Source organism: Periplaneta americana, chromosome 1 (assembly GCF_040183065.1).
Source record: "Periplaneta americana isolate PAMFEO1 chromosome 1, P.americana_PAMFEO1_priV1, whole genome shotgun sequence".
In the NCBI taxonomy this organism is placed as follows: Eukaryota; Metazoa; Arthropoda; class Insecta; order Blattodea; family Blattidae; genus Periplaneta; species Periplaneta americana.
The window spans coordinates 76,286,168-76,312,613 of record NC_091117.1 but is presented as its reverse complement, the minus strand read 5'-3'; the positions used below and the strand labels follow the sequence as shown (position 1 = coordinate 76,312,613).

General features: G+C 30.6%; 1 protein-coding gene across 7 annotated transcripts in view; it reads left to right on the top strand.

Annotated features, from left to right (window-relative positions):
* Positions 1 to 26,446, top strand: part of LOC138696702 (uncharacterized) — a 48,138-nt gene that overhangs the window by 2,836 nt on the left and 18,856 nt on the right. For 2 of the 7 annotated variants that reach the window (XM_069822011.1, XM_069822056.1), the window contains exon 1: positions 11,222 to 11,574. The exons of 1 other annotated variant lie outside the window; for it this stretch is intronic. The gene's annotated coding sequence lies outside the window, so the exon portion shown is untranslated. Of the gene's footprint in view, positions 1 to 151; positions 175 to 3,980; positions 4,137 to 11,221; positions 11,575 to 11,609; positions 11,653 to 26,446 lie in introns of those variants that run through there. 4 more of the 7 variants (XM_069822047.1, XM_069822020.1, XM_069822066.1 and 1 more) reach the window with 4 other exon arrangements.

Below are 26,446 nucleotides of genomic sequence, written 5' to 3'. Positions count from 1 at the left end.
TCTTCCTTGGATGTTGGCCAAGTGACGTATTTTTTTCTTTTATTGTGTCTATTATTCCCAATTTAAATACCAGCATGCATGAGAGGAAAACGTGCGGTTGAGAGTTTGATGGGAAGTGAAGTGTTTCAGTCTACTAGTCTACGGGATGTGGCTCTTTTTCTGGAAAGTAAATGAGTATGTACATATCTATCGCCTTGTTCAAAACCTCTTACAAGGGAATATGATATTTTCTCCACTACTGGTCAGCACTTAGGGTCTACCTCTAAAATTTGCACACGATTACATGTTGTAAAAAAAACGTGACCTACGAAGATCTAGCTGCCAATAAAATCTTAAGACACAAAAATGTGGTTTTGAAAGTACTATAAAATATTCCGTGATATTACTTAAGACACAAAAATTTGATTCTGAAAGTAGTGTAAAATATTCCGTGATACTACTTAAGACACAAAAATTAGATTCTGCAAGTAATATAATATATTCCGTGATACTACTTCACGCGTTATTAGTGTCACTTATGTGGTTCCAACCTGCTTTCGGACATTTTACTAAACAACCATATCAAAACAAAAACTTTATATCACTTATAACACTTTGCATTGATTGAATACTGGGTGTCAAATCCATACACTATCAAAATTCAAGCTTTCAATGAGTCGATATAATTTTCCTCCCATATCTCTCAGAAAACGGCATTTTATTCTCATTAGTAACCTTGATAAGAAGGCATGCTGAACGATTCTGTTGAATTGGACGGTTCCTATGGTCATTATATTGTAGGTCAATCAACGCTTTGATCTAATGGAAACACCAATCACATCATGAAACAATGTTACAATATAGCGAAATCTGGAGACTTTTAAATGATTCTTGACGACCTTTTATATTTTATGTTGTTGAAATACAGTTTAGCCCCTCCGTGTCCTTGTGTGATCAGAAAGTATGTATGTGATCCATAGATTAATTCCTCTCCCGACAGGTTGCGGCTCTGTAAGGCCCGGGTGGCGTGGATCGTGTAAATGCACCTAAAAGGGAAAAGTGTATTAGACTGAAAATTTATTATATATAATAATTAATTGTATTCACACTTTTCTGAACCAACATGTCTTTCAAATTCTAAAAGGGAGAGGTTAAACTAGGGGAAAGAAGAAGAAGAAGAAGAAGAAGAAGAAGAAATACTGTTTAGCGAGCTCATATAATCTAATTTGTGATAAAACAGTCCTGAGCGTTATTAACTGGATTGAGTTATTGCAGGCCACCCCTTAACTCTACCTTCCCCGGCTGAGACAGTAATGTTTTGAAGCGGTACGAGCAGGCAGAAACGTCGTTGACGGGATGTATCAGGCGAGAAACATAGCTTTTACGAACTTTCGGCTCTCGCTGGTCGCCTAAAATCCACCACTGATGCACAGAACCTTACTGCGCATTTGTTCATAAGGCGGTGTAAGCAAAAAGGACATGGGCGGGGGTTTCTCCGTCCCTGTCACTTCCCCTCTTATGCCCAGGGTTGTGATAAAATATAAACATATCCACTGATAGTGATAAAAGTAAGGTGAATTTATCTTTATTTGTTGGCTATTTTTCGTAAACTGTCGTTGGCGACATTGTATAATACAAACGTCCGTTTTTAAATTTCTTCGGTTGGTTTTGTAATCTCCTCAAATATTTCCAAATTGATAAGATTGTATCGTAAAACAAAGGTTACAAGCACTTATAATATTTTACTTTTGTTTTACAATGATTTGTATAACTTAATGTTAGGTCATTGTGGTACATTTAGGCCCAATTGTTATTTTAACTGAACATCAGTAAATAACTCGAAGTTAGTTTGTAGGCCTATACAACGTATGTTGTACAGGGACATCATTTTATTTTTACTTCAATTTTTATTGCACCTGAATTTTTTAATATACTTCACTCTTACCCCTCTACTAGTAAACGTCCAACTGTCCTCCACACAGAACCAAAGCCGCATATGCAGTCAAAGTCGACTTACGGTCATAGTAAACAGTACTGCGTTAGTGAGTATAGTACGTTCCAGAAACATGTTCGCGTTTTCCAGTGACAAAAGAGCTTTCAATATTGAATCATATTTTCGCACAGGCACTGTCGTCCGTTTGACTTCGTTGCACCTCGGTTTTCCCCACCCGCTTCTGCTCGCCCCTCTGTAAAGGCTAGTGGCTGGGCTGTCTTAGTTCTTTTCTGAAAATATTAATTTCTGTTAGAAATTGGACGTCTACGTAATATTATACCCATACAATTGTTTAAAATAACTTAAATAAAAGGGCATCGTTAAAAAAATTAACTGTCACGTGATTTCTCCCCTTTCTCTGACCCTGCGACGTAACTACTTGGACGGACAGTAGATAGCATGTCTGAGTAATTTTATCTGTGCTGGTCGGGCAGAAGTGAAGATTGAATTTATAGTACGTAAGGTACTCTTTTATAGAGTAAGTACAGAATTATTTCAACATGAGTTACTAGTACGAAGGACAAAAGTGGTAATTGGAATTAGGTACAATAGTCTATAGTGCGATAATATGCACAAAAGAACTGAAGCCTGTATCGAAATGAACGGCCACCATTTTCAAAATTGCGTTTAAATATCCAGATTATAATTATTTTTCAATTTAACTTCATTCTCTATATTGTACGCTAATGTGCTGCAGACAGTATAATATACACTGCATATCCGAATGGATAGCTCAGTTCGTGAGTAAAAACACTTATTTTTAATACAGTACTGTATTTTGAGTAAACGAAATCTAATGAAAATCATCAAACTCAAAATCGCGATATTTCCTAGTTTACTAAATGGATGAACTACTTTTCTTCACTCTTATACCTAGTAAAATGATTTGTTTGTATTTTACGCAGTATCATCGAACTCTAGTCGTGGAAGGGGGTAGCAAACAGTGTTTCCGGTTCTTAAACGTTGATCCAAAGGTATAGCCAGGTTAATATTAGAAATGTTAGTAAAAATAAAATGATGGCCCTATATGAAATTAACTTAAGAACATGTAAACTAGGTTTATACTAACTGTTATTTGCAGTAAAATATGTGAAAACATAGCGAATCATCAATGAAATTCATGTGTAAACCAGTTGATTTTCAACTGTTTCGACAATGAAAGAGAAAACATAATCATCACATCCGATCCCCCTGAATATGTTTCTCAATACGAATGAGGAGAATCATGAACATTGGATTCAGAGCATGATTTCGTTTTGTTTGTCGTTGTAACTGAGGACGTAATCTTTTTGCAAGTTGTTCCATTACAAATTTTGATAGCCGAAATCTCATTTTAAATTGTTTATCAATGAATGGATTTCCTCACTCGTGGAAAACATGAGGAGCACGGAGAAATTCAATATCATCATCAGATCAGATATCATAATAATCAGAAATCTAAATTAAATATATAGTTTGTAATTTAACTTAACCTAAAAAAAATTGAAAGTGTGTAACATCATTTCACCACAAGCGAAACTTAAAAATTGACAAAAGTATGTCTAAACATAATTTAAATAAGCTTCACTCGCAGTTTTACTTAACTTATAAGGAGAAACTTTTCCCTTCTTTACTTTCGGAAATATCTGCTGTAAACTTCAGTTAATACGATTAACTTGAGAAGATTTGTCGGTTATATTTAACTTAAATTTAAGACGAAATAACCTGAAGTTACTATTTACACAATCAACAATTCGCAATTAAGTTAACTTAAGATTAATTTGATGTCTTTTAATCTGAGGTTAATTGTTTATACAACTGGCCCTTGGAGTTTTCTTCAACAACTACGATGTCTCACATCGTAGGAGAGATTCAGTTATTGTAAACCCCCATAATTACGTGTCATACTGGTAGACAACGCTGGTAGCTCGTCTCGTTGCAAAGCTAGTAGCAACATGGAGGCTGTGCGTCACTCTCAGGCCGGACATGTGACGAGTGCAGACGCATTTTAGACAATAGCTGTGCCGCCCACATGTATTAAGAACTGTAATGAACAGCAGTACCATTTACTGCGGGTAGCGAGTGGGCGCTGGAAGGACAGTCTCATATTTCTCACAACTCTGGTTCTCAACTTGTGGTGCGCCTTACCGGCTGAGACCGCATTTCTTTTTACAATAACGATAAGGTAACTTTACACAGTGCGCGTGTTTCTAGGTGGTATCATTAGCCGTTAGACCCGAAGTTCTGGATTTTGAAAGTCAATAAAATACCCGCGTTGTAGTTGTGGTAAACAAAGTCAGGTTTCAGAATTAGGCTTCTGGGTAATCCACCGTGCCCTGGAAATTGACATTTTCAACGTTTCGGGACTACAGTCCGGGTCAGCTTACTTAATACCCTAAGGTGAAACCTAACCACTTTTCCCCTATTACTACATATGCTAGTGGATTATAGTGATTTTCTATACTTTTTTTTTTTTAAGATGGGACATGACAGGAGAGTTGCGATCGGAAAAACAACTGAATGTCACATAGCGTGGTAGGCCTGTTGCTATGGTAACAACGGTTGAGTTCGTAAACTTACCGTTCCACGTGGCGAGTGCATAATAGATCTCTTAGCGACATTTATTGTACACACAATGTTAGCATTGATACGTTTCATGTTTAATTCTCTGTCGATTTTTATATTGTTTTTTTACCTTCGCGTCAATTGTCAATGAATGTTTTAACGTCAGCCATCTTAACATCAATTGCTAGCTTCCATCAGCTGGCAGCATGGTAGTCCATATTGGCAACATAGCACTGTAGTTCCAAGCTCGGCCGCTTAACTATCAGTCCCATCTTTCAAAAAAACAAGTATAGCTCTCAGGTTGAATTTTCTTTTACCAACTTCGTTTCAAATTTCGGGTACTGACAAATACTACAATTGGCAGTTATTTTCTAATTGTTATGTTGGCAGCAATAATTCCGGTTTCCAATAAAGTAAACTGATAAAAATGCAAGTATCTAGGCTTGTGAATTAATAATAAATTAGGCCTAGTAATACTGGTATTAATATTAATATCAATACACAATATTCAGTTCTGTTGCGTTGTGATTCCAATTCAACTCTATATTCAGGTAAGTGTAATTAAATAAGAAATAACTTACAGACCTACTTCGTATGAAACATCACGTAAATATATTTGACATTTTAATGAAATTCTTTCGTGTTTAGATTTTTATTAAAATGTGCAAGAGAGGAAATAGCATAGTAGCGGCTTCTCCAAGAAAGAAAGTGCTTGTAAGTATTTTAAGTAAGCTATACATTTGAAAGTCGTGTTCTGTTTTCGGAATTCGTACTAATCATTTCACGTGATCAAACTACATTTTTAGGTTATGTCTCGTGAATCGTAAACTGTTTAGTTAAAGCAATGAATTTCATGTTTCCAGACAAAATAAATTTTAATATTAGGTCATACTAATCCCAATTACCAACATAATATGCGAGAAATCTAGGAGGAAAATATACTATTTCATAATTTATTATTGGACCATTTAGAAAACACCTCGCAACATAAAAGTGAGATGTGGTAAATAAGTAAGACATTGTTATTGTTAATTACTATATTATTATTATGATTATTATGATTATTATTATGATTATTATGATTATTATTATTATTATTATTATTATTATTATTATTATTATTATTATTATTATTATTATTATTATTTCAGTACGTAGCCTTGTGATTTTTCCCTCTTTGGTGATAACTGGTATTAGTTGGCAACACTGAAGAGACGGCAAAATTAAACTTTTAGGAACTACACTTACGTGATCCTCACTATACAGTATATACAGGTTCCATCATCAGGGTAAACCAGAGAGTTCGCCTATTCTGTCGGGCTCTTTACGCCAGGCTAATCCGGATAACTGAAACATTTCTGTTGTTCCGAATCGTTGGAAATGTCAAGTTCCAGGACGCGGTGGAATACCAAGAAGCCTAATTCTGCTCAGATTCATAGTGAAAGCCTAAAAATTAATACATCGCTCTGCCGATTTAGCAGAATGCGTTTGAGTCTAAAGAGGCAGCAAAACAGTACAACATGGTCTGTTCACAGTGTACTATATACAGTCACGAAGCTTGAGATGTGAGGGTGCTAGAAACAATAGACTGTGCCGGTACTATTTCGCATTGTCTGTAATGAGGCGATATTAGCGATCCGAGTGGTGAGCAACTATCTATGGATGCATATTTACTACGTATTGAGCTTCGTGACTGTATATACTAGACTGTGGTCTGTTGTTGTGACGAGAATCCAAGTCCCCGCATACCCGTAAGGCATCATGTCACAAAACGTTCACGTCTGAGTAAATCCTCCCGAAGTAAATATTATTCAACGCCTTAAAAGCGGCAAAAATATTAAGGATATTGCTGGGGCGTTTAAGTAATACATCTTTCTTTCTTTCTTTCTTTCTTTCTTTCTTTCTTTCTTTCTTTCTTTCTTTCTTTCTTTCTTTCTTTCTTTCTTCATTTTGTTATTTATTTATTATAAATGTATTTTATAGATAGATATATTATAGGAAATAAAATTAATTTATATTAACGTTGTATCATATTCACGTTTTATAATGAATTAACAACTCTTAAATACCCATTCCCGTATGATCGATTTTTCACTGTCCATAATATTCCTGGATTTTCATACTGTAGGCCTACCTAAACATGATGCTTGCCTACTGCAGGGGACTTGCTCCGCGTGTTATATCGAACTAGATAGACATTGGTTTTCTCCTACATCGACGGAGCAGTGTATAAAGCCAATATTTTGAGGGTTTTCTTTTCTCGATGTTTCCACGTTTTTCCCCTAACCATTTCACCAAGACTCTCCATAATTAACTGTCTTTCCATTTCCATCCCTGTCTCAAAAATATCTAGGGCACGACTTGTGTTTATGTGACGCCGAATCGATCGTCCGCCATAGTGGGTGTTCCTCGCGGATTTTTAAGTTTAGTACATAGCAGTGATAGTGAATTCTAAACGACTCGTAGATCTCCTTCTAGAGGCACCGAATACCTCACCCACCCGGTTCTTTCATTTTCTGATGAGAACATGGCGACTCATGTAGATCTGTGAGATACAGCAGACCACAATCAGATGTATGGTATACGGAATTTCGTATTAATTTTAAAAAAATCTGTATAACAAATTTGTATTTAGCGTTTTATCATTAATTAGTTGTAAGATAATCGCAATAATTTCGTATGAATCGGAAAGCGATTTTACTTGAAAAAATAACCCTATAGCCTATTACGTATTAGGCATTGAAATAATGATTATAAAAAAAAGGTTTCACACAACGATTTATTCTACATATTAAAATTAAACACAACTTTATAACACTGAGGGATAAAAAAAAAACATTATTTGTATTATACAAGAACATCATTTTTTTACTAACATTTCCTATATTAACCTGGCTATACATTTGGATCAACGATTGAGAAACGGAAGCACCGTTTGCTACCCCCTTCCACAACTGGAGGTCGATGATACTGACGTAAAATACAAACAAATCACTTTACTAGGTATAGGAGGGAAGAAAAGTAGTTAATCCATTTGCGTAAACTAGGAAATATCACGCTTTTGAGTTTGATAATTTTCATTAGGTTTTTCTTTAATCAAAATACAGTACAGTATTAACAATAAGAGTTTTTACTAACGAACTGAGCTGTCCATGCGGACGTATTCATTATGCAGTGTATATTATACTGTCTACAGCACATTAGCGTACGGTACCGTACACTATAGAGAATGAAGTTGAATTGAAATATAATCATAATATGGATATTTAAACACATTTTTTTTTAAGTGGTGGCCGTTCATTTCGATACAGGCTTCAGTTCTAATGTGCATATTATCGCACTATAGACTATTTTACCTAATTCCATTTACCAGGTTCGTACTCGTACTTCGTATTAGTAACTCATGTTGAAATAATTCTGTACCTACTCTATAAAAGAATACCTTACGTACTATAAATTCAATCTTCACTTCTGATCCGAAAAGATAAAATTACTCAGACATACTATCTACTGTCCGTGCAAGTGGTTATGTCGCAGAGTCGCAGAAAGGAAGGAAATCACGTGACAGTTAATTACTTAACGAAGCCCTTTTATTTAAGTTATTTTGAACAATTTTACGTAGACGTTCAATTCCTAACAGAAATTAATGTTGTCAGAAAAGAACTAAGACAGCCCAGCCACTAGACTTTACAGAGCACCGAATAGAAGCAGGTGGGGGAAACCGGGATGCGACGTAGGCAAATGGAAGACAGTAGGCCTACCTGTGCGAAAATAATTCAATATTGAAAGCTCTTTCGTCACTGGAAAACGCGAACTTATTTTTGGAACGTAGTCTACTGTTTACTATGACCGTAAGGCTACTATGACTGTATATGCGGTCTTGGAACTGTGTGGAGGACGATTGAACTTCATTAGTAGAAGGGGTGGGAGTGAAGTACATCCAAAAACTCAGATACAATAAAAATTGAAGTGAAAATAAAATGATGTCCCTGTATAACATTGGCTGTTCCTATTTGTGGACTGAAAGCATAGCAGAAGTGACAATATTATTTTCTCTCATTCTACGATTACGGTCACTAACATTTAAATTATATAATGAGAAAAAAACCTTTCTGCGTCAGCAGGTGCATAAGGAACCCAGACACATTTCAACACAGCAGATGTAAATTCAGGATAATTCAACAAGAGTGGGTGGCACAGGCGGTATAGGGCTGGCCTTCTGTACCCGAGGTTGTGGATTCGATCCCGGCCCAGGTCGATGGCATTTAAGTGTGCTTGAATGCGACAGGCTCATGTCACTAGATTTACTGGCATGTAAAAGAATTCCTGCGGGACCAAATTCCGGCACACCGGCGACGCTGATATAACCTCGGCAGTTGCGAGCGTCGTTAAATAAAACACAATTTAATTTCAACATGAGAGCTCGTAATGCCTCAATGACGTGAGCTTTAACATTGGAAATGTTGTATGATTGTTTCAGAACTATTTTTTCAACGTAAGGAATGTTACACTGCAATCAGTACTTTTTATATCCTTGAAGCAAACTCATTGTTTTAACCCTTTCTGTGTTAACATCAGCGGTGAACCAAAACTCGAACGGCAGTGATTACACACGAGAGAGAGCCTATGAAGTAAGAAGACAGGGGAGAGGTACTGGGCATGAAAACTACAACCAGTGATGGTTTGTGCACTAACATTGATTTCTTCATCAACCCCGCGAATAAAAATCGCAAGCTTTGCTGTATCAGTAATGTCATTACTGTCATCAAGGGCCAATAAAAAAAAAATATATACATTTTCTTGCTTTTTTTTTTAATATTTCTAAGGGTATTTGCGAATAAGATGCTGGGAAAATATTTGGGGCTAAGAGGGATGAAGTTACAGGAGAATGGAGAAAGTTACACAACACAGAACGGCACGCATTGTATTCTTCACCTGCCATAATTAGGAATATTAAATCCAAACGTTTGAGATGGGCAGGGTATGTAGCACGTATGGGCGAATCCAGAAATGCATATAGAGTGTTAGTTGGAAGGCCGGAGGGAAAAAGACTTTTGGGGAGGCCGAGACGTAGATGGGAAGATAATATTAAAATGGATTTGAGGGAGGTACGATATGATGGTCGAGACTGGATTAATCTTGCTCAGTATAGGGGTGGGCTTATGTGATGGCGGCAGTAAACCTCCGGGTTCCTTAAAAGCAAGTAAGTAAGTATTTCTCATGAACACTATCAGAAATCTCCTGAATTCTCTTCTGAATATTTAGTCGAGAATTGCGCAGTTTTTCAAAATTAATTAACAACTTTCATTGGACAAATTATTTCAGCCACCTTGATTATTACGCTTTAAAAAAAACTCCTCCGTTGGAAGGCTTAAGAGAACGAGCTATTTCGTTCGCCACTAGATAGGCTATCTGGCTTCCTTACATTTATTTATACCATCATTCTCTTCATGACGATGATTTATGGCTGATTCAGTTCTTGGACTTTAATAGCTCGTTTCATTACAACACTAGCACGTAATATTCAATCAGTTTCTCTATATTATTATTATTATTATTATTATTATTATTATTATTATTATTATTATTATTATTATTATTATTATTATCGCTGCTGCTACTGATAATGCTATCAGTATTGTTATTAGTATACCATTATTATTATTATTATTATTATTATTATTATTATTATTAAATCAATAACTATTAAATAACTGATAATAGTCATCAAAATATTAATAAAATAAAATAAAATTAGATATAGCGTAGTAATTATTTTATCCTTCCAGGTAAGATGTAGGCCTATATATTCAGGCACGCATATAAGAATTATGGTAACACTTGCTGATAAGTTATAATAATAATAATAATAATAATAATAATAATAATAATAATAATACCTGTTATGCCTGTGTATTCAGCGTCATACTCTGTAATGTCGCTTCTAAATACTACTACTAGTTGAGCCATTGAACAAAGCAACATATTACATTTTCTCGACAGAACAGCGAATAAATAATTCCTCTTCCCATTCTGTACGAAACCTTCTGTTCCTGCTAGAGACAGAGGTTTTGTAGAGCGACATGGTACCGACACTGCTTACCTTCAATACGTAAGCGAGAAAGAGAGCAATGTACAGGAAACTCCCCTTACCAGTATGAAATGTCTTTGATTACACGATGTAATCACGATACCCAGTTTGGTTTACATTAACATTATCAACATTTACCTGTACACTATTTGCTGAGTTGAATAATTCATTTAAATTTACAAACAATGAATATGAATCATGTAACTCGTATTTTTCAATTTTCTGAATCACCAATTTACTCACATGCTTAAATAATTATTATATTTCAGTCTGAAAGTTCACACTGAAATGGTTAATTAATTTTAATTTGCCTACCGACTCCCTTACATTTCAGAAGTTACTATAGGCCTATTTATTCTGCGCTTCATGTCATTATGCGGAAATATGACGTGATCTCTACCTATTCCTCTTCACCGCTGGCCATGACTCTACTAACGCACAAGTAAACAAACCCGTACCTACAATATAGTAAAATAACAGCAAACCTGTTTCATCGGACAACAAGTTTCGCTCCCTGGTAATAACGTACAAAATTAAGTGATCAAATTTACAGTGTTTCCTACTGTTTTCAAGTTCATTTTGATTTAGGTCCAGTATTACTTCAGCGACTGCGCAGGACTCAATAGACGGCATGGCAAACTCTCCAAGAAGAGCATCTGTGGGCGGCAGAGTTAGTTGTGTGTTGGTCTATGTGCGGATCGGTCAATTTAATAGCAGTTAAGACTACGAACATCTGTACCCATTGCGACCCTTTCTGTTCAGTTTAAATTGACTACTTTGCTTTTAATTTACTTTCCAATTACCGCGAGAATTCAGTGCAATAATGTACCTCGTACCGACGTTGTACTCGATAAGTTCTTATGTGGTGGCACTATGAAATAAGACGAAGCAGAAGAGGCTTTGCCATTTCTCCACTTGATGCTGAAGATAACTCTCATTTCTCCGTTTCCTATTCTGCTTCTTTCATGTAAGTACTGTACGTGCGGTAAGAAAAGTACAGTAGTTTATCTTTAAATAATCGCTAACATGTGCACGCTACTGGACGGTACGTGTCCTCCGCCGCGGTTAGGATATTTGTTCTGTTCTGTAGTGAAATTATCACAGATAATGCTTTATAATTTATACCCATTCAATTGTTTAGTAGGTTTATAATGTTATAGATGTCGTCGTGCTAAAATTCATACCCTTACTAATTTTTCCTCACTTGCCGTAATCTTTTCGTTCTGCACCCTCCTACGAGTGATTTTGAATCCTGAGCATTCTCTCTCAGACTATATTATAATTTTTTAGTTAGATTTATGTTGGTTTATAGTTCCTTAATTTATTTCAGTGTGGATTATAATTCTTAGTTTCCTTCAATGTTATTTACTATTCTTAGTTTGCTTCACTATGATTTACATTTCTAAATTTGCTTCACTGTGATTTGTAGTTCTAATTTGCTTCACTATGATTTACAGTTCTAGTTTGCTTCAGTGTGATTTAAAGTTCTTAGTTTGCTTCACTGTGATTTACAGTTTTTAGTTTATTTCAGTGCATTTAATAGCTTCTAGTTTACTTCAATGTGATTTGCAATATTCTTAGTTTACTTGAGTGTGATTTTCAGTTTTTAGTTTACTTCAGTGTGAATTACAGTTCTTAGTTGCTTCATTGTGGTGTATAAGTTTTAGTTTTGTGGTTTATAATTCTTTGTTTACGTCATTGTAATTTATAGTTATTAGTTTGTTTCAATGTGGTTTATAGTTGATTAGTTTAGTTCATTATGATCTACAGTTCCTTAGTTTTCTTCAGCATAGTTTATAGTTCCTTAGTTTAGTTCAGTATGGTATACAATTCCTTATTTTGCTGTAGTTTATAGCGTCTTAGTTTACTTCAGTGTGGTTCATAGTTATTAGTTTATTTCATTGTGGTTTGTAAGCTTTAGTTTACTTCATTGTGGTTTATAATTCTTAATTTGCATCATTGGGATTTATAGTTCTTAGTTTGTTTCAATGTGATTTATAATTGATTAGTTTAGTTCATTGTGATCTACAGTTCCTTAGCTTTTTTCAGCATAGTTTATAGTTCCTTAGTTTAGTACAGTATGATATACAGATCCTTACTTTTCTGTAGTTTATAGTGTCTTAGTTTACTTCAGTGTGGTTCATAGTTATTAGTTTGCTTCATTGTGGTTTGTAAGCTTCAGTTTACTTCATTGTGGTTTATAATTCTTAATTTGCTTCATTGCGATTTATAGTTCTTAGTTTGTTTCAATGTGGTTTATAGTTGATTAGTTTAGTTCATTATGATCTACAGTTCCTTAGTTTCCTTCAGCATAGTTTATAGTTCCTTAGTTTAGTTCAATATGATATATAGATCCTTATTTTTTCCGGTGTAGTTTATAGTGCCTTAGTTTACTTCAGTGTGGTTCATAGTTATTAGTTTGCTTCATTGTGGTTTGTAAGCTTTTGTTTATTTCATTGTGGTTTATAATTTTTAATTTGCTTCATTGCGGTTTATAGTTCTTAGTTTGTTTCAATATGGTTTATACTTGATTAGTTTAGTTCATTGTGGTCTATAGTTCCTTAGTTTTCTTCACTGTAATTTATAATTTCATAGTTCAGTTCATTGTGATCTATAGTTAGTTAGTTTTCGTCAGTGTGGTTTAAAGTTTCTTAGTGTACTTCAGTGTGGTTTATAATTAATAGTTTGCTTCATTGTGGTTTATAGTTCTTAGTTTACTTCAGTGTGATTTATAGTTCTTAGTTTTCTTCAGTGTGGTTTATTGTTTATTAGTGTACTTCCGTCTGGTTTGAAGTTCTTTGCTTCAACGTGTTTTATAGTTCTCAGTTTTTTTCGGTATAATTTGTACTGTACCTATATCTTATTAGTCTGGTTTATTGTGGTTCATAGTTTGTTGTTTTGCTTTAGTATATATTTTGGTGTGGATAAAATTCCTAGTTTGCTTTAATGTATTATGTAGTTAATAAGCTAGCAGTAACTTAAGAATTATTTATTGACGAGCCAATGTTAATTTGCAATATATCGCGTATTTATCACTCTACGCAGAAAATATTGCAACATTCTCTTTACATAGTCTCAGTGATGTAGGACAATATTTATTCGATATTATCTAGGCATATTATTCCTATAACAGGAAATCCGTTTGCAAATTGTTTCTTTAGTGACAGTTTTCTTCGTTAAAGCTAATTATTGTAGGCCTGTGTCCTGTTTGTTTCATTCACAAAATCTGGTCGTCCTAAACTGAACTAAGATCAAGAGTTTACTGTGACTAGATTATATTATTCTGATTATTATATTTTTTCTAATATCATTATTATTAATAAACTGCTGCAGATGAGTCTTAAAACCAATGAAAGCCCTCGACATTTTTCACAGAGTTTGCCTGTGACCTGGTAGAGCATAAGAGAAGGCCCTATGCCAATATAAATAAATAAATAAATAAATAAATAAATAAATAAATAAATAAATAAATAAATAAATAAATAAATAAATAAATAAATAAATAAATAAATAAATAAATAAATAAATAAATAAATAAATAAATAAATAAATAAATAAATAAATAAATAAATAAATAAATAAATAAATAAATAAATAAATAAATAAATAAATAAATAAATAAATAAATAAATAAATAAATAAATAAATAAATAAATAAATAAATAAATAAATAAATAAATAAATAAATAAATAAATAAATAAATAAATAAATAAATAAATAAATAAATAAATAAATAAATAAATAAATAAATAAATAAATAAATAAATAAATAAATAAATAAATAAATAAATAAATAAATAAATAAATAAATAAATAAATAAATAAATAAATAAATAAATAAATAAATAAATAAATAAATAAATAAATAAATAAATAAATAAATAAATAAATAAATAAATAAATAAATAAATAAATAAATAAATAAATAAATAAATAAATAAATAAATAAATAAATAAATAAATAAATAAATAAATAAATAAATAAATAAATAAATAAATAAATAAATAAATAAATAAATAAATAAATAAATAAATAAATAAATAAATAAATAAATAAATAAATAAATAAATAAATAAATAAATAAATAAATAAATAAATAAATAAATAAATAAATAAATAAATAAATAAATAAATAAATAAATAAATAAATAAATAAATAAATAAATAAATAAATAAATAAATAAATAAATAAATAAATAAATAAATAAATAAATAAATAAATAAATAAATAAATAAATAAATAAATAAATAAATAAATAAATAAATAAATAAATAAATAAATAAATAAATAAATAAATAAATAAATAAATAAATAAATAAATAAATAAATAAATAAATAAATAAATAAATAAATAAATAAATAAATAAATAAATAAATAAATAAATAAATAAATAAATAAATAAATAAATAAATAAATAAATAAATAAATAAATAAATAAATAAATAAATAAATAAATAAATAAATAAATAAATAAATAAATAAATAAATAAATAAATAAATAAATAAATAAATAAATAAATAAATAAATAAATAAATAAATAAATAAATAAATAAATAAATAAATAAATAAATAAATAAATAAATAAATAAATAAATAAATAAATAAATAAATAAATAAATAAATAAATAAATAAATAAATAAATAAATAAATAAATAAATAAATAAATAAATAAATAAATAAATAAATAAATAAATAAATAAATAAATAAATAAATAAATAAATAAATAAATAAATAAATAAATAAATAAATAAATAAATAAATAAATAAATAAATAAATAAATAAATAAATAAATAAATAAATAAATAAATAAATAAATAAATAAATAAATAAATAAATAAATAAATAAATAAATAAATAAATAAATAAATAAATAAATAAATAAATAAATAAATAAATAAATAAATAAATAAATAAATAAATAAATAAATAAATAAATAAATAAATAAATAAATAAATAAATAAATAAATAAATAAATAAATAAATAAATAAATAAATAAATAAATAAATAAATAAATAAATAAATAAATAAATAAATAAATAAATAAATAAATAAATAAATAAATAAATAAATAAATAAATAAATAAATAAATAAATAAATAAATAAATAAATAAATAAATAAATAAATAAATAAATAAATAAATAAATAAATAAATAAATAAATAAATAAATAAATAAATAAATAAATAAATAAATAAATAAATAAATAAATAAATAAATAAATAAATAAATAAATAAATAAATAAATAAATAAATAAATAAATAAATAAATAAATAAATAAATAAATAAATAAATAAATAAATAAATAAATAAATAAATAAATAAATAAATAAATAAATAAATAAATAAATAAATAAATAAATAAATAAATAAATAAATAAATAAATAAATAAATAAATAAATAAATAAATAAATAAATAAATAAATAAATAAATAAATAAATAAATAAATAAATAAATAAATAAATAAATAAATAAATAAATAAATAAATAAATAAATAAATAAATAAATAAATAAATAAATAAATAAATAAATAAATAAATAAATAAATAAATAAATAAATAAATAAATAAATAAATAAATAAATAAATAAATAAATAAATAAATAAATAAATAAATAAATAAATAAATAAATAAATAAATAAATAAATAAATAAATAAATAAATAAATAAATAAATAAATAAATAAATAAATAAATAAATAAATAAATAAATAAATAAATAAATAAATAAATAAATAAATAAATAAATAAATAAATAAATAAATAAATAAATAAATAAATAAATAAATAAATAAATAAATAAATAAATAAATAAATAAATAAATAAATAAATAAATAAATAAATAAATAAATAAATAAATAAATAAATAAATAAATAAATAAATAAATAAATAAATAAATAAATAAATAAATAAATAAATAAATAAATAAATAAATAAATAAATAAATAAATAAATAAATAAATAAATAAATAAATAAATAAATAAATAAATAAATAAATAAATAAATAAATAAATAAATAAATAAATAAATAAATAAATAAATAAATAAATAAATAAATAAATAAATAAATAAATAAATAAATAAATAAATAAATAAATAAATAAATAAATAAATAAATAAATAAATAAATAAATAAATAAATAAATAAATAAATAAATAAATAAATAAATAAATAAATAAATAAATAAATAAATAAATAAATAAATAAATAAATAAATAAATAAATAAATAAATAAATAAATAAATAAATAAATAAATAAATAAATAAATAAATAAATAAATAAATAAATAAATAAATAAATAAATAAATAAATAAATAAATAAATAAATAAATAAATAAATAAATAAATAAATAAATAAATAAATAAATAAATAAATAAATAAATAAATAAATAAATAAATAAATAAATAAATAAATAAATAAATAAATAAATAAATAAATAAATAAATAAATAAATAAATAAATAAATAAATAAATAAATAAATAAATAAATAAATAAATAAATAAATAAATAAATAAATAAATAAATAAATAAATAAATAAATAAATAAATAAATAAATAAATAAATAAATAAATAAATAAATAAATAAATAAATAAATAAATAAATAAATAAATAAATAAATAAATAAATAAATAAATAAATAAATAAATAAATAAATAAATAAATAAATAAATAAATAAATAAATAAATAAATAAATAAATAAATAATTTATTAATTTATTATTATTATTATTATTATTATTATTATTATTATTATTATTATTATTATTATTATTTCGTCATATTGTAGTAATGATGCACAGTGTGTGACAACTCGTTAATGGTGATGGAACATCTATGAATATACTCACACAAAAAAGAAGATATTTCATCAATATATGATATAATGAAATTGTTTTTATTAATATTACAAGTGCAATAGACAGGCAAGATGAGTTTGCATGATTAAAATTTACGATTTTTTTTCTGTCCCGTGTTAAGCAAAAAATCATTAATAAAGGAAAAAAACGTGTGTAGCTCTGTATAGTTTCATGTGAAAAGCGTGTTCGTGGTGAGTTCTCGTGTTGTCTTTGTGGCTTTACATCGGAAATGCACGGTGTTATTAATGATAAATCTATTATAATTCTCAGCCCTGATCTAACCTAAACGATTTACACAGGATAAAATTCATCATGTTTTTTATGCCATTAAAAAAGAGCCCTTAGAACAATCACGTTCAATTTATGTTTCACAGAACATTTAGAGGTTGGATATTGTATTAATTTTTCCGGTATTCAATGTGATATTTTAGAAATAGACTTCTGGATATTCCTTCGTTTTCTGGAACGTAACATTCCCAACGTTTTGGAACTACGTACAGATTTCAACATCAGGACAAATAGGTATATCCTGAAGGGTCACTTACTCCGTCAGGCTTGTTATGCTTGGGCAGTAATACTTACATACAGGGTGAAAAGTAATTAATCCGACAAGCTTCGAGAGGTTGTATGGAACACCAAAACAAATGGTTTTCTCTAATGCCCATATTTTCCTGAGGCTTTATTAAACCTGCAGAAGGCGTATGCGTTCTTCAGTTCATGAGGACTCTACAAATTCACATTTTGTTGTAGGCTACGTCTTGACCCAGTGTAGTGCTTTATTAAACCGGTCTGGTAGTGCAGATATTTGCTGCAGCAGGAGAAATAAACTAAAATCCTGAAGTCTTTCACCGCTTTAGACAATCCATGTCCCGCCGATGTAACCTTTGTGTACAGATCAATGGAGGTATTTTTGAACATCTTTTGCAGAGCTTTTGGTGTGTAAGTGTTTTTGAACATCTTTTGAACATCGAAATATTTTATAAGAGACTTAAGCAATAAAGTACGGCAATGGTTTGTGTTACATTAAGATCTAGTGTCCTCGCGAAATAGTGCCTCACAGCACAATATGACATTAAAGAAAAGTGGTTGTATTGGTGTCCTATACATCTTCCCGAACTTTGTCGGTTTAATTACTTTTCATCCTGTAGAAGTCTGTTTACTGCTACTATTTTAATCTCGATCTAAACAAAACGGATTGTATTTATCCGCAGGAGACTGTGATTGAAGCAATATCAGTAACGCGGGATACTGTTACTATTTTCAAGTGTCATGTGACAAGGTACGAGTACTTGGTTCCTTACTTACAAATGGCTTTTAAGGAACCCGTAGGTTCATTGCCGCCCTCACATAAGCTCGCCATCGGTCCCTATCCTAAGCAAGATTAATCCACTCTCTATCATCATATCCCACCCATCTACGTCTCGACTACCCGAAAGATATTTTTCCCTCCGGTCTCCCAACTAACACTCTGTATGCATTTCTGGATTCGCCCATACGTGCTACATGCCCTGTCCATCTCAAACGTCTGGATTTAATGTTCCTAATTATGTCAGGTGAAAAATACAATGCGTGCAGTTCTGCGTTGTGTAACTTTCTCCATTCTCCTATAACTTAATCCCTCTTAGCCCGAAATATTTTCATAAGCACCTTATTCTCAAAAACCCTTAATTTCTGTTCCTCTTTCAAAGTGAGAGTCCAAGTTTCACAACCATACAGAAGAACCGGTAATATAACTGTTTTATAAATTCTAACTTTCAGATTTTTTGACACCAGACAAGATGACAAACGTTTCTCAACCGAATAATAACGGGCATTTCCCCGAGTATCATTTATATTTGTGACTGTTGCTCCAAGATATTTGAATTTTTCCACCTCTTCGAAAGATAAATCTCTAATTTTTATATTCCCATTTCGTACAATATTCTGGTCACGAGACATAATCATATACTTTGTCTTTTCGGGATTTACTTCCAAACCTATCGCTTTACTCGCTTCAAGTAAAATTTCCGTGTTTTCCCTAACCGTTTGTGGATTTTCTCCTAACATATTTACGTCATCCGCATAGACAAGAAGTTGATGTAACCCGTTCATTACCCTGTCTGTTATCCTGAACTTTCCTAATGACATATTCTAGAGCAAAGTTAAAAGTAAAGGTGATAGTGCATCTCCTTGCTTTAGCCCGCAATGAATTGGAAAAGCATCAGATAGAAATTGGCCTATACGGACTCTGCTGTAAGTTTCACGGAGACACATTTTAATTAATCGAACTAGTTTCTTGGGAATACCAAATTCAATAAGATTAATTATATAAAATTTCTCTCTTAACCGATTCATATGCCTTTTTGAAATCTATGAATAACTGATGTACTCTATCCTTATACTCCCATTTTTTCTCCAATATCTGTCGAAAAAAAAACTGATTAATAAGGTGCGAGTACTGCGTCATTAAAATGGTCCAGAAGTAAAACGAAACCATGACAATGTGACCAGAATTTCTTAAGCTCAAAACAGGACATTTACTAATACTACAGCTCGGTAAAAATTTCCTCTCCTAGTCCCTGCAACATTCAGTACCGGAATAGAAATTTAATTATTTAATCTTAATAATATTATAAAAGAATGTAAGTATTAACTATTAAAGATTTATTAGAGATCCATATACAGTGAAATCTTGATACAAGGAAATCACGTGGACCAAAAAAAAATATTGTTGTAGAGGAATTTATTGTTATATCGAGAGTTTACAAAGAAAAAAGGCATGAATATTTGGAAGGTACAGTTACTGTATAAGGAACTACTCCTATAATTAATGTTCGTACTTTAATTATTTAAGAATTTATCGTATTTAAAAAATTGTGATGAACTCTAGAATTTGTTAGCATAAAAAAACAAAATATTATATACAAAAATAATGAAATTGTATTTTAACATTACATTAACGAAATTAATGCTGGGACTACAATATTTTAACATTATGGAGGATATTATTGTTTTATCGGTAATCATGTATAGAGATTTCACTGTGTAACATAATTACAAAAAGATAAAAAAAATTACAAAATTATATTGCTTATAAAAATACAAAATTACTTAGCCTACTACATTGAAGTTCAATCCTGATACCAACAAATGCACGTGTACCTACTCCCTTGTCATCGGTAGAATGGTTTCTGTGTACACCCTGGTAACGTGGCGCGTAAAAATATAGGTCCATAATATGAGACTACCTCTGATTGAGGTTCTGGCTGATACGTACAATATTATACAAAAAAGAAATGACTGGCTGCCATACGCTAAGTCCCCTTCGGAAGACTTAGAGCTTAGGTTTACACATTAACGAATTTCTTATAGAAGACTCCGCTCTGCTTTTCCTTTGTTTTGTTTGTTTGTTACTTTCTCTGTCTGTTTCTAGATCAAATGTTATAAATAATTCATAACAAAGATATATTCAAGGACTAAATTGAGTGCAAAATAAACACTTTTCCGTAGTTGTGTGAACCAGGTGCCTCTCGAAGTGCGATTTAGGCAAATTCACGCTGCAGGAGATCGTTCATTTTTTGTGTCTAAGGCTGTACATCAGAGTTATCACCCAGCACATCTCACTTAACGATGTATACAAACAATTATTCTTCCTTTGACACATATTTTGTAGTTCCGAAACGTTGGAAATGTTAGAGGCGTTTCAAGAGATGCGAAATACCCAAACGACTATCTCTGAACACATTCACTGAGAAAGCCTAAAGAGTCATATGTGACGTTCCATTGTTTTGTAGTGTCGTCAGCCTACTCGTTCATGGATGGGCAACTCATGCTCAGGAAGGGTTAAAAACCTTGACGCAAAGAAAGATAGACGGAGCCAGTCGCAGCAGTTACAAGTTGTTTGTATTTGCGCTGCAGAAGCAGTTCACTGCCACGGTGCTCTGTGGCGGGTCATGCAGGTGGTCGTGACGTCTAATCCATGATTTGTATATCAGAATGACGCATGGTGCAATAATTATAATAGACTGTACCAAACCACACATACTAAAATTATATTGTTGCCAAGCTTTCTTAATTAGAATAAGATATTATGTAGTACTGAAAACATAATTTGAACACAGTCTTTTCAAGCTACAACAAATACACCGGTAACTGCAGCATTTATTATTATGCCATTTGTTAATATTTGTCTTATTTGAAACATAGAACGTGAGAGTTTACAAGTGTTTATATATTAAAGAATATGCTTCTCTTTTCAGAAGATATTATCTCATATTCCTAAACAATCACAAATTCAAGAAAATAATTGTTTTACATGTCTCGGAAAATGAAATAAACTTACTCCCGAGATCTTTATGTATGTTTAGAGTTTTGAAACTTCTTTCTTGCATTAAATTCTGGTTCAAATTTGAAAGCATTATGGTTACTAGACATGAGGCAAATAAGCGTAGATTTGGAAATTCTGACTTAGGCAGCATAGCGAACAATTAGATTTCTGATTTCATCGAAACTCTAAGTGGCGTGCTGTTGTGTAGATTTATCAATTCAAGTTCCAAACCTTCAGGAGCTTCTATCGGCTGCAAGCCAAAAAGATTGCAGAAACACTCCATTCCTTGTCCATTGCCATTATCTCTCCAAACCTACCAGTGAATTCTGTTGTAACGTCTTGAAGAAGAGCCCCATATTTGATAAGATTTTTTTCATCATTCTTCACGACAGTTTCTAGTGAAGGAAAGTGGGAAAATTGTTTATGTTCCGCTTGATACTGCCTCATTTTAAATACATATACCTACAAATACTCTTAGCTGGTCGATCACATGTCACGCAATTCTATAACTCTCACGCATAACGTGATGACGACATGTGATATCGGTCTCACCTTGTTAATATCCCATTTTTCCCTTTAGCTCTTCCAAAACTTTCTTGCAGATCCATACAGTATTACTTTAACGAAACTTTCGTCATGTTTATTTGTAAAATGTCTTCTGATATTAAAATGTTATACGTAAAAAAGTGTAGTAGAACATAATATAAGATACGTAGCTATACCTTCCTTCTTAACAAAAAAAAAAAATACTTTTTCCTAGTTGTGAATAAAATAGAAACGATCTGATCGTATTTTACTGTGTTTCACTCATAACGAGCCGCCGCTTACTGCAGACTCGAGCGAACTTATTCTTGCAAGAACCGCGTACAGACTCTACAGCTAGAACAGAGTTCGTTCCATCTGACTGAGGTTGTGTTGACAGTTCGAGAGGACGAGTTGCCCACCCATGTTCTCGTTCATCATCATCATCATCATCATCATCATCATCATCATCATCATCATCATCATCATCATCTTCGTCTTCTTAATCTTTTTCCTCTTTTGCCTATACATACCGAACTTCGGCATTTGGTCTAAGTTTTCAAACAAGACATGTAGTTCAAACTCAGTTCTAATTTCTGTCAGTTTTAAGACGATTAGAACATATTCCGTTATTTAACAATCATGAAGGTTTAGTACTATGTATGAACAGAATTTAGGACATAATAAACCATAGAACTTATTTTAGTTTCAAAACCGTTTTTCTTCGTTCTTATAAATAAGGAAGAAATAATTCTTTATCATCATAATTCGTATTCGCTGCTTTCCTTCTCCTAACCTTTTTTTCTCCACTCTCTACCTTCTAATCCTCTTGTCATCGTAGACTCATCAACCTCATCTCTAAATGATCTTCTTGGTCGTCCTCCTTTCCTTCTTCCCATGGGACTCTAGTCAGGGGCTTTACTTTATCCAACCGTTTCCGTCTGATCTTCTGACCTGGCCGTACCAAAGCAACCTCTTTTGTTCTGTGTGCAATAGAACATCTTTATCTGCTTGCATTTGCCTTGAAATTTCCTCATTTCTAACACTGACTATTTTAGTTAGTCCACAACATCTTCTCCAACAATCGATTTCTGTGCCACGTTTATTCTTGTTTTATATTTTTTGTTTATGATCCAATTTTCTGAAACGTATGTCATAATTAAGACTCAGCTAAAGTAGCTGTATCAGGATAGGCTGTATAGTTGCATAGCAGGCCTGCAGAACCCGTAAGTAGGGGAAATATGACGTCAGCCTCATTCTACTTCTATTGGGGATGATCGACTTCCGCTTAGAGTTGTTTACATTCTCTGCCGTGCAAAGATCCATCAGTGGCGGCATGTAATTTTCAAAAATGATTGTAATAAATTCATTGTATTTATAATGCGTTATCTCGTTTCAAGGTTTACAATTATGCTAGATTTCCTGTCGGTAGCTTCCTCGAGATTTCTTTGCACCTAACCTGCTTTAGAGTTTCGAAAACTTTCCTCCTGTCATCACCTACGGAAACATAAATTTATAGCATTTAAGTAATTAACCTTGAAAGTCACTATTAATTTTAATTCAAAATGAACACAACGAGTGACGTCCTTAATTTAACAGTATATAAATAAGTAATCAATATACAGTTCGTAATAAAGAACTTACCCGAAAGTTTGTGCTTTGGGCTTTGTTGAAATGTGGTTTAATATTGAAATGACGAGTAGAAATAAATTGGATGGGACTCAGTAAACAAGAAATTCTTTCGTCTTCAACAAAAAAATAATATTCCCTTTTCCTTTGGAAGTAGTATTTCTTCACGGGTTTAGATTTTGCCATGTTCCAGTTCTCTTTAAACTGCAGTACGCGTATTGTGTATTTATTTATTTATTTATTTATTTATTTATTTATTTATTTATTTATTTATTTATTTATTTATTTATTTATTTATTTATTTATTTATTTATTTATATTTATTTTTTATTTATTTATTTATTTATTTATTTATTTATTTATTTATTTATTTGGCTGGAGTGCGTTACAATGTTGAATGACAGCATTGACATCCGGTCATATAGCTATCACTCATTTATGAACATACAATTTATTTATCGTCCTATTACTAGTAAAACCAGTTAAGACCAGTAATGCAAGTTTTGTAAAAACAGGAATTAAAATTTTATTAATGCACGAAAAATCATAATAAATTCTTCAAATAAAGTAATTGGTTTGTTGCCTAAATGCAACATTTCGGACTTATTTCATTTTAGTAGAATGCAGAGCACGGAAAGACAAGTTAGGGGCTGTACTTAACTTATTTTACACAAAAGTGGACTTAATCGACTTTACTAGTAATAGGACGATAGGTAGACCTTCTTACATTATATGCACAAATACTTTTAAAAATTCATTTTACATGTCTTTTAACTTATTTATTTCCCTCATTCATTTTTCTCTTACTTTCTAAAAGTGTGTTCCTAAGGATTTTATTATCTGTTCATTTGTAATTCTTGATAGCGTATTGTATACCGACGCCGTGAGAATGAACGTTGATCCAGCCGAGCGTAACTAGAACTCCATGACCGCACTGGTAGAAAAGGTGGGTGGGGTAAGAAGGGGTAGTAAGGCAGTCGCTCTGAGGAGCTACAGTTCTGCAGGTCTGTTGTATAGGATAGGGCCTTGACTTGCTTCAGACTAAACACTACCATTTCCACTAGCTAAAACTCTACCTGTTAAGAAGAGCGCTCAACCCATTAAGACCAATGTTGGGTAGCTTTCGGCGCTGGACTCATTTCTCTGGCAGGATCACTTTCATCTCAGACGTTAGATAACCATAGCAGTAGATAAGGCGTCGTAAAATAAACTAATTGAAAAGAGATGCTGATCATCGGATGAGGCGTACTCAAACCAGCGTTATGAAAGTTGCTCGTTTAGGTAACACTGCACTTAACGATGAAATGTAACGGAGCTCCGTCTTGTTGGATGACAAACACAGGTTAATCTTTTAGCAGCTGTGGTATCAACATTGTGTTAGTATTTCGAGATAGTAAGTCCTGTTACCGTCTCTTCCGCAAAAAGAAGGGTCTGTACACCTTATCGCATAAAACAGCTCAGAGAAGATATTGACTTTTGAAGAATTCCCGCACGTTGCAAAAGAGAACGAGGATTCTCAGTGCCTCACATTCGAACGCTATATCCATGGATAAATATATAATAGGATGCGAAACTTACTGAGTTTCGCGTAACACATGCTAGAGGCGTTAATGTAGAAATTGATCTTGCTGCCACCTGTTGGGCGGTGGAGAACTTATTACATCTAGCAGCGCACCAAGTTGCGAAAATAAAAACTAATTACTCCATGCATTTAGCAGAGCACCTGGTGACGAAAATGTTAAACTATGCAGAAAGTATTCATTCCCTCCTTCATCCGTAATCACTAAGTAACAAATTTGAAATAAAACATTTACATTTTTATTCCTCACAACATCTTCCACTGAAAATTCTTACTGGAGCCAACAGGAAGATAAAAGAGACGATCTATTTTACACTATCCAATTAAAATTTAACCAAACAGAGACAGAAAATAAAGCAAAAGGTTAGATAATTGGAATTGTATTCTTTAGGTATTTAGTGTACAGCGCAATGGAAAAGTCTGCAAAAACTAGTTCAATTTATTATATTACTATTACTTTACAATACATTCAACAACACTATTTTTACAACATCCATAAACATCACTGTTTAACATACACTGCTTATACACACATGTAGTATCACTTTATGTCCACTCATTAGCAAGTTTCTGGCTGCCATCTTGTCTTCTCGAGCAACGTCTCGAATGAACGGATAAATAGAGAACTCTGGGTAATGTACCCAACACGTAGTTCTAATGTTCACCATCTACGACGTCGGGCGCTGATCATCTTAGTTGAGCCCCCTGCAGTCAGATGGTGCTGACTGCAGTTTATCCATGGCTATTATCTCTTCACTTTGTGGCTGAAGTGAAAGGCGGCCTCGTCGCTGAAAATCAATTTCTCATCTAATCCTTTGTCTTTTATCTTTTCTAGAAATGAACAAAACCCATGGCGTCGATTGTATTCATCCGCAGACAGAACTTGCAGCTGTAAGCGATACGACCTCATTTTCAAAACTGTCCA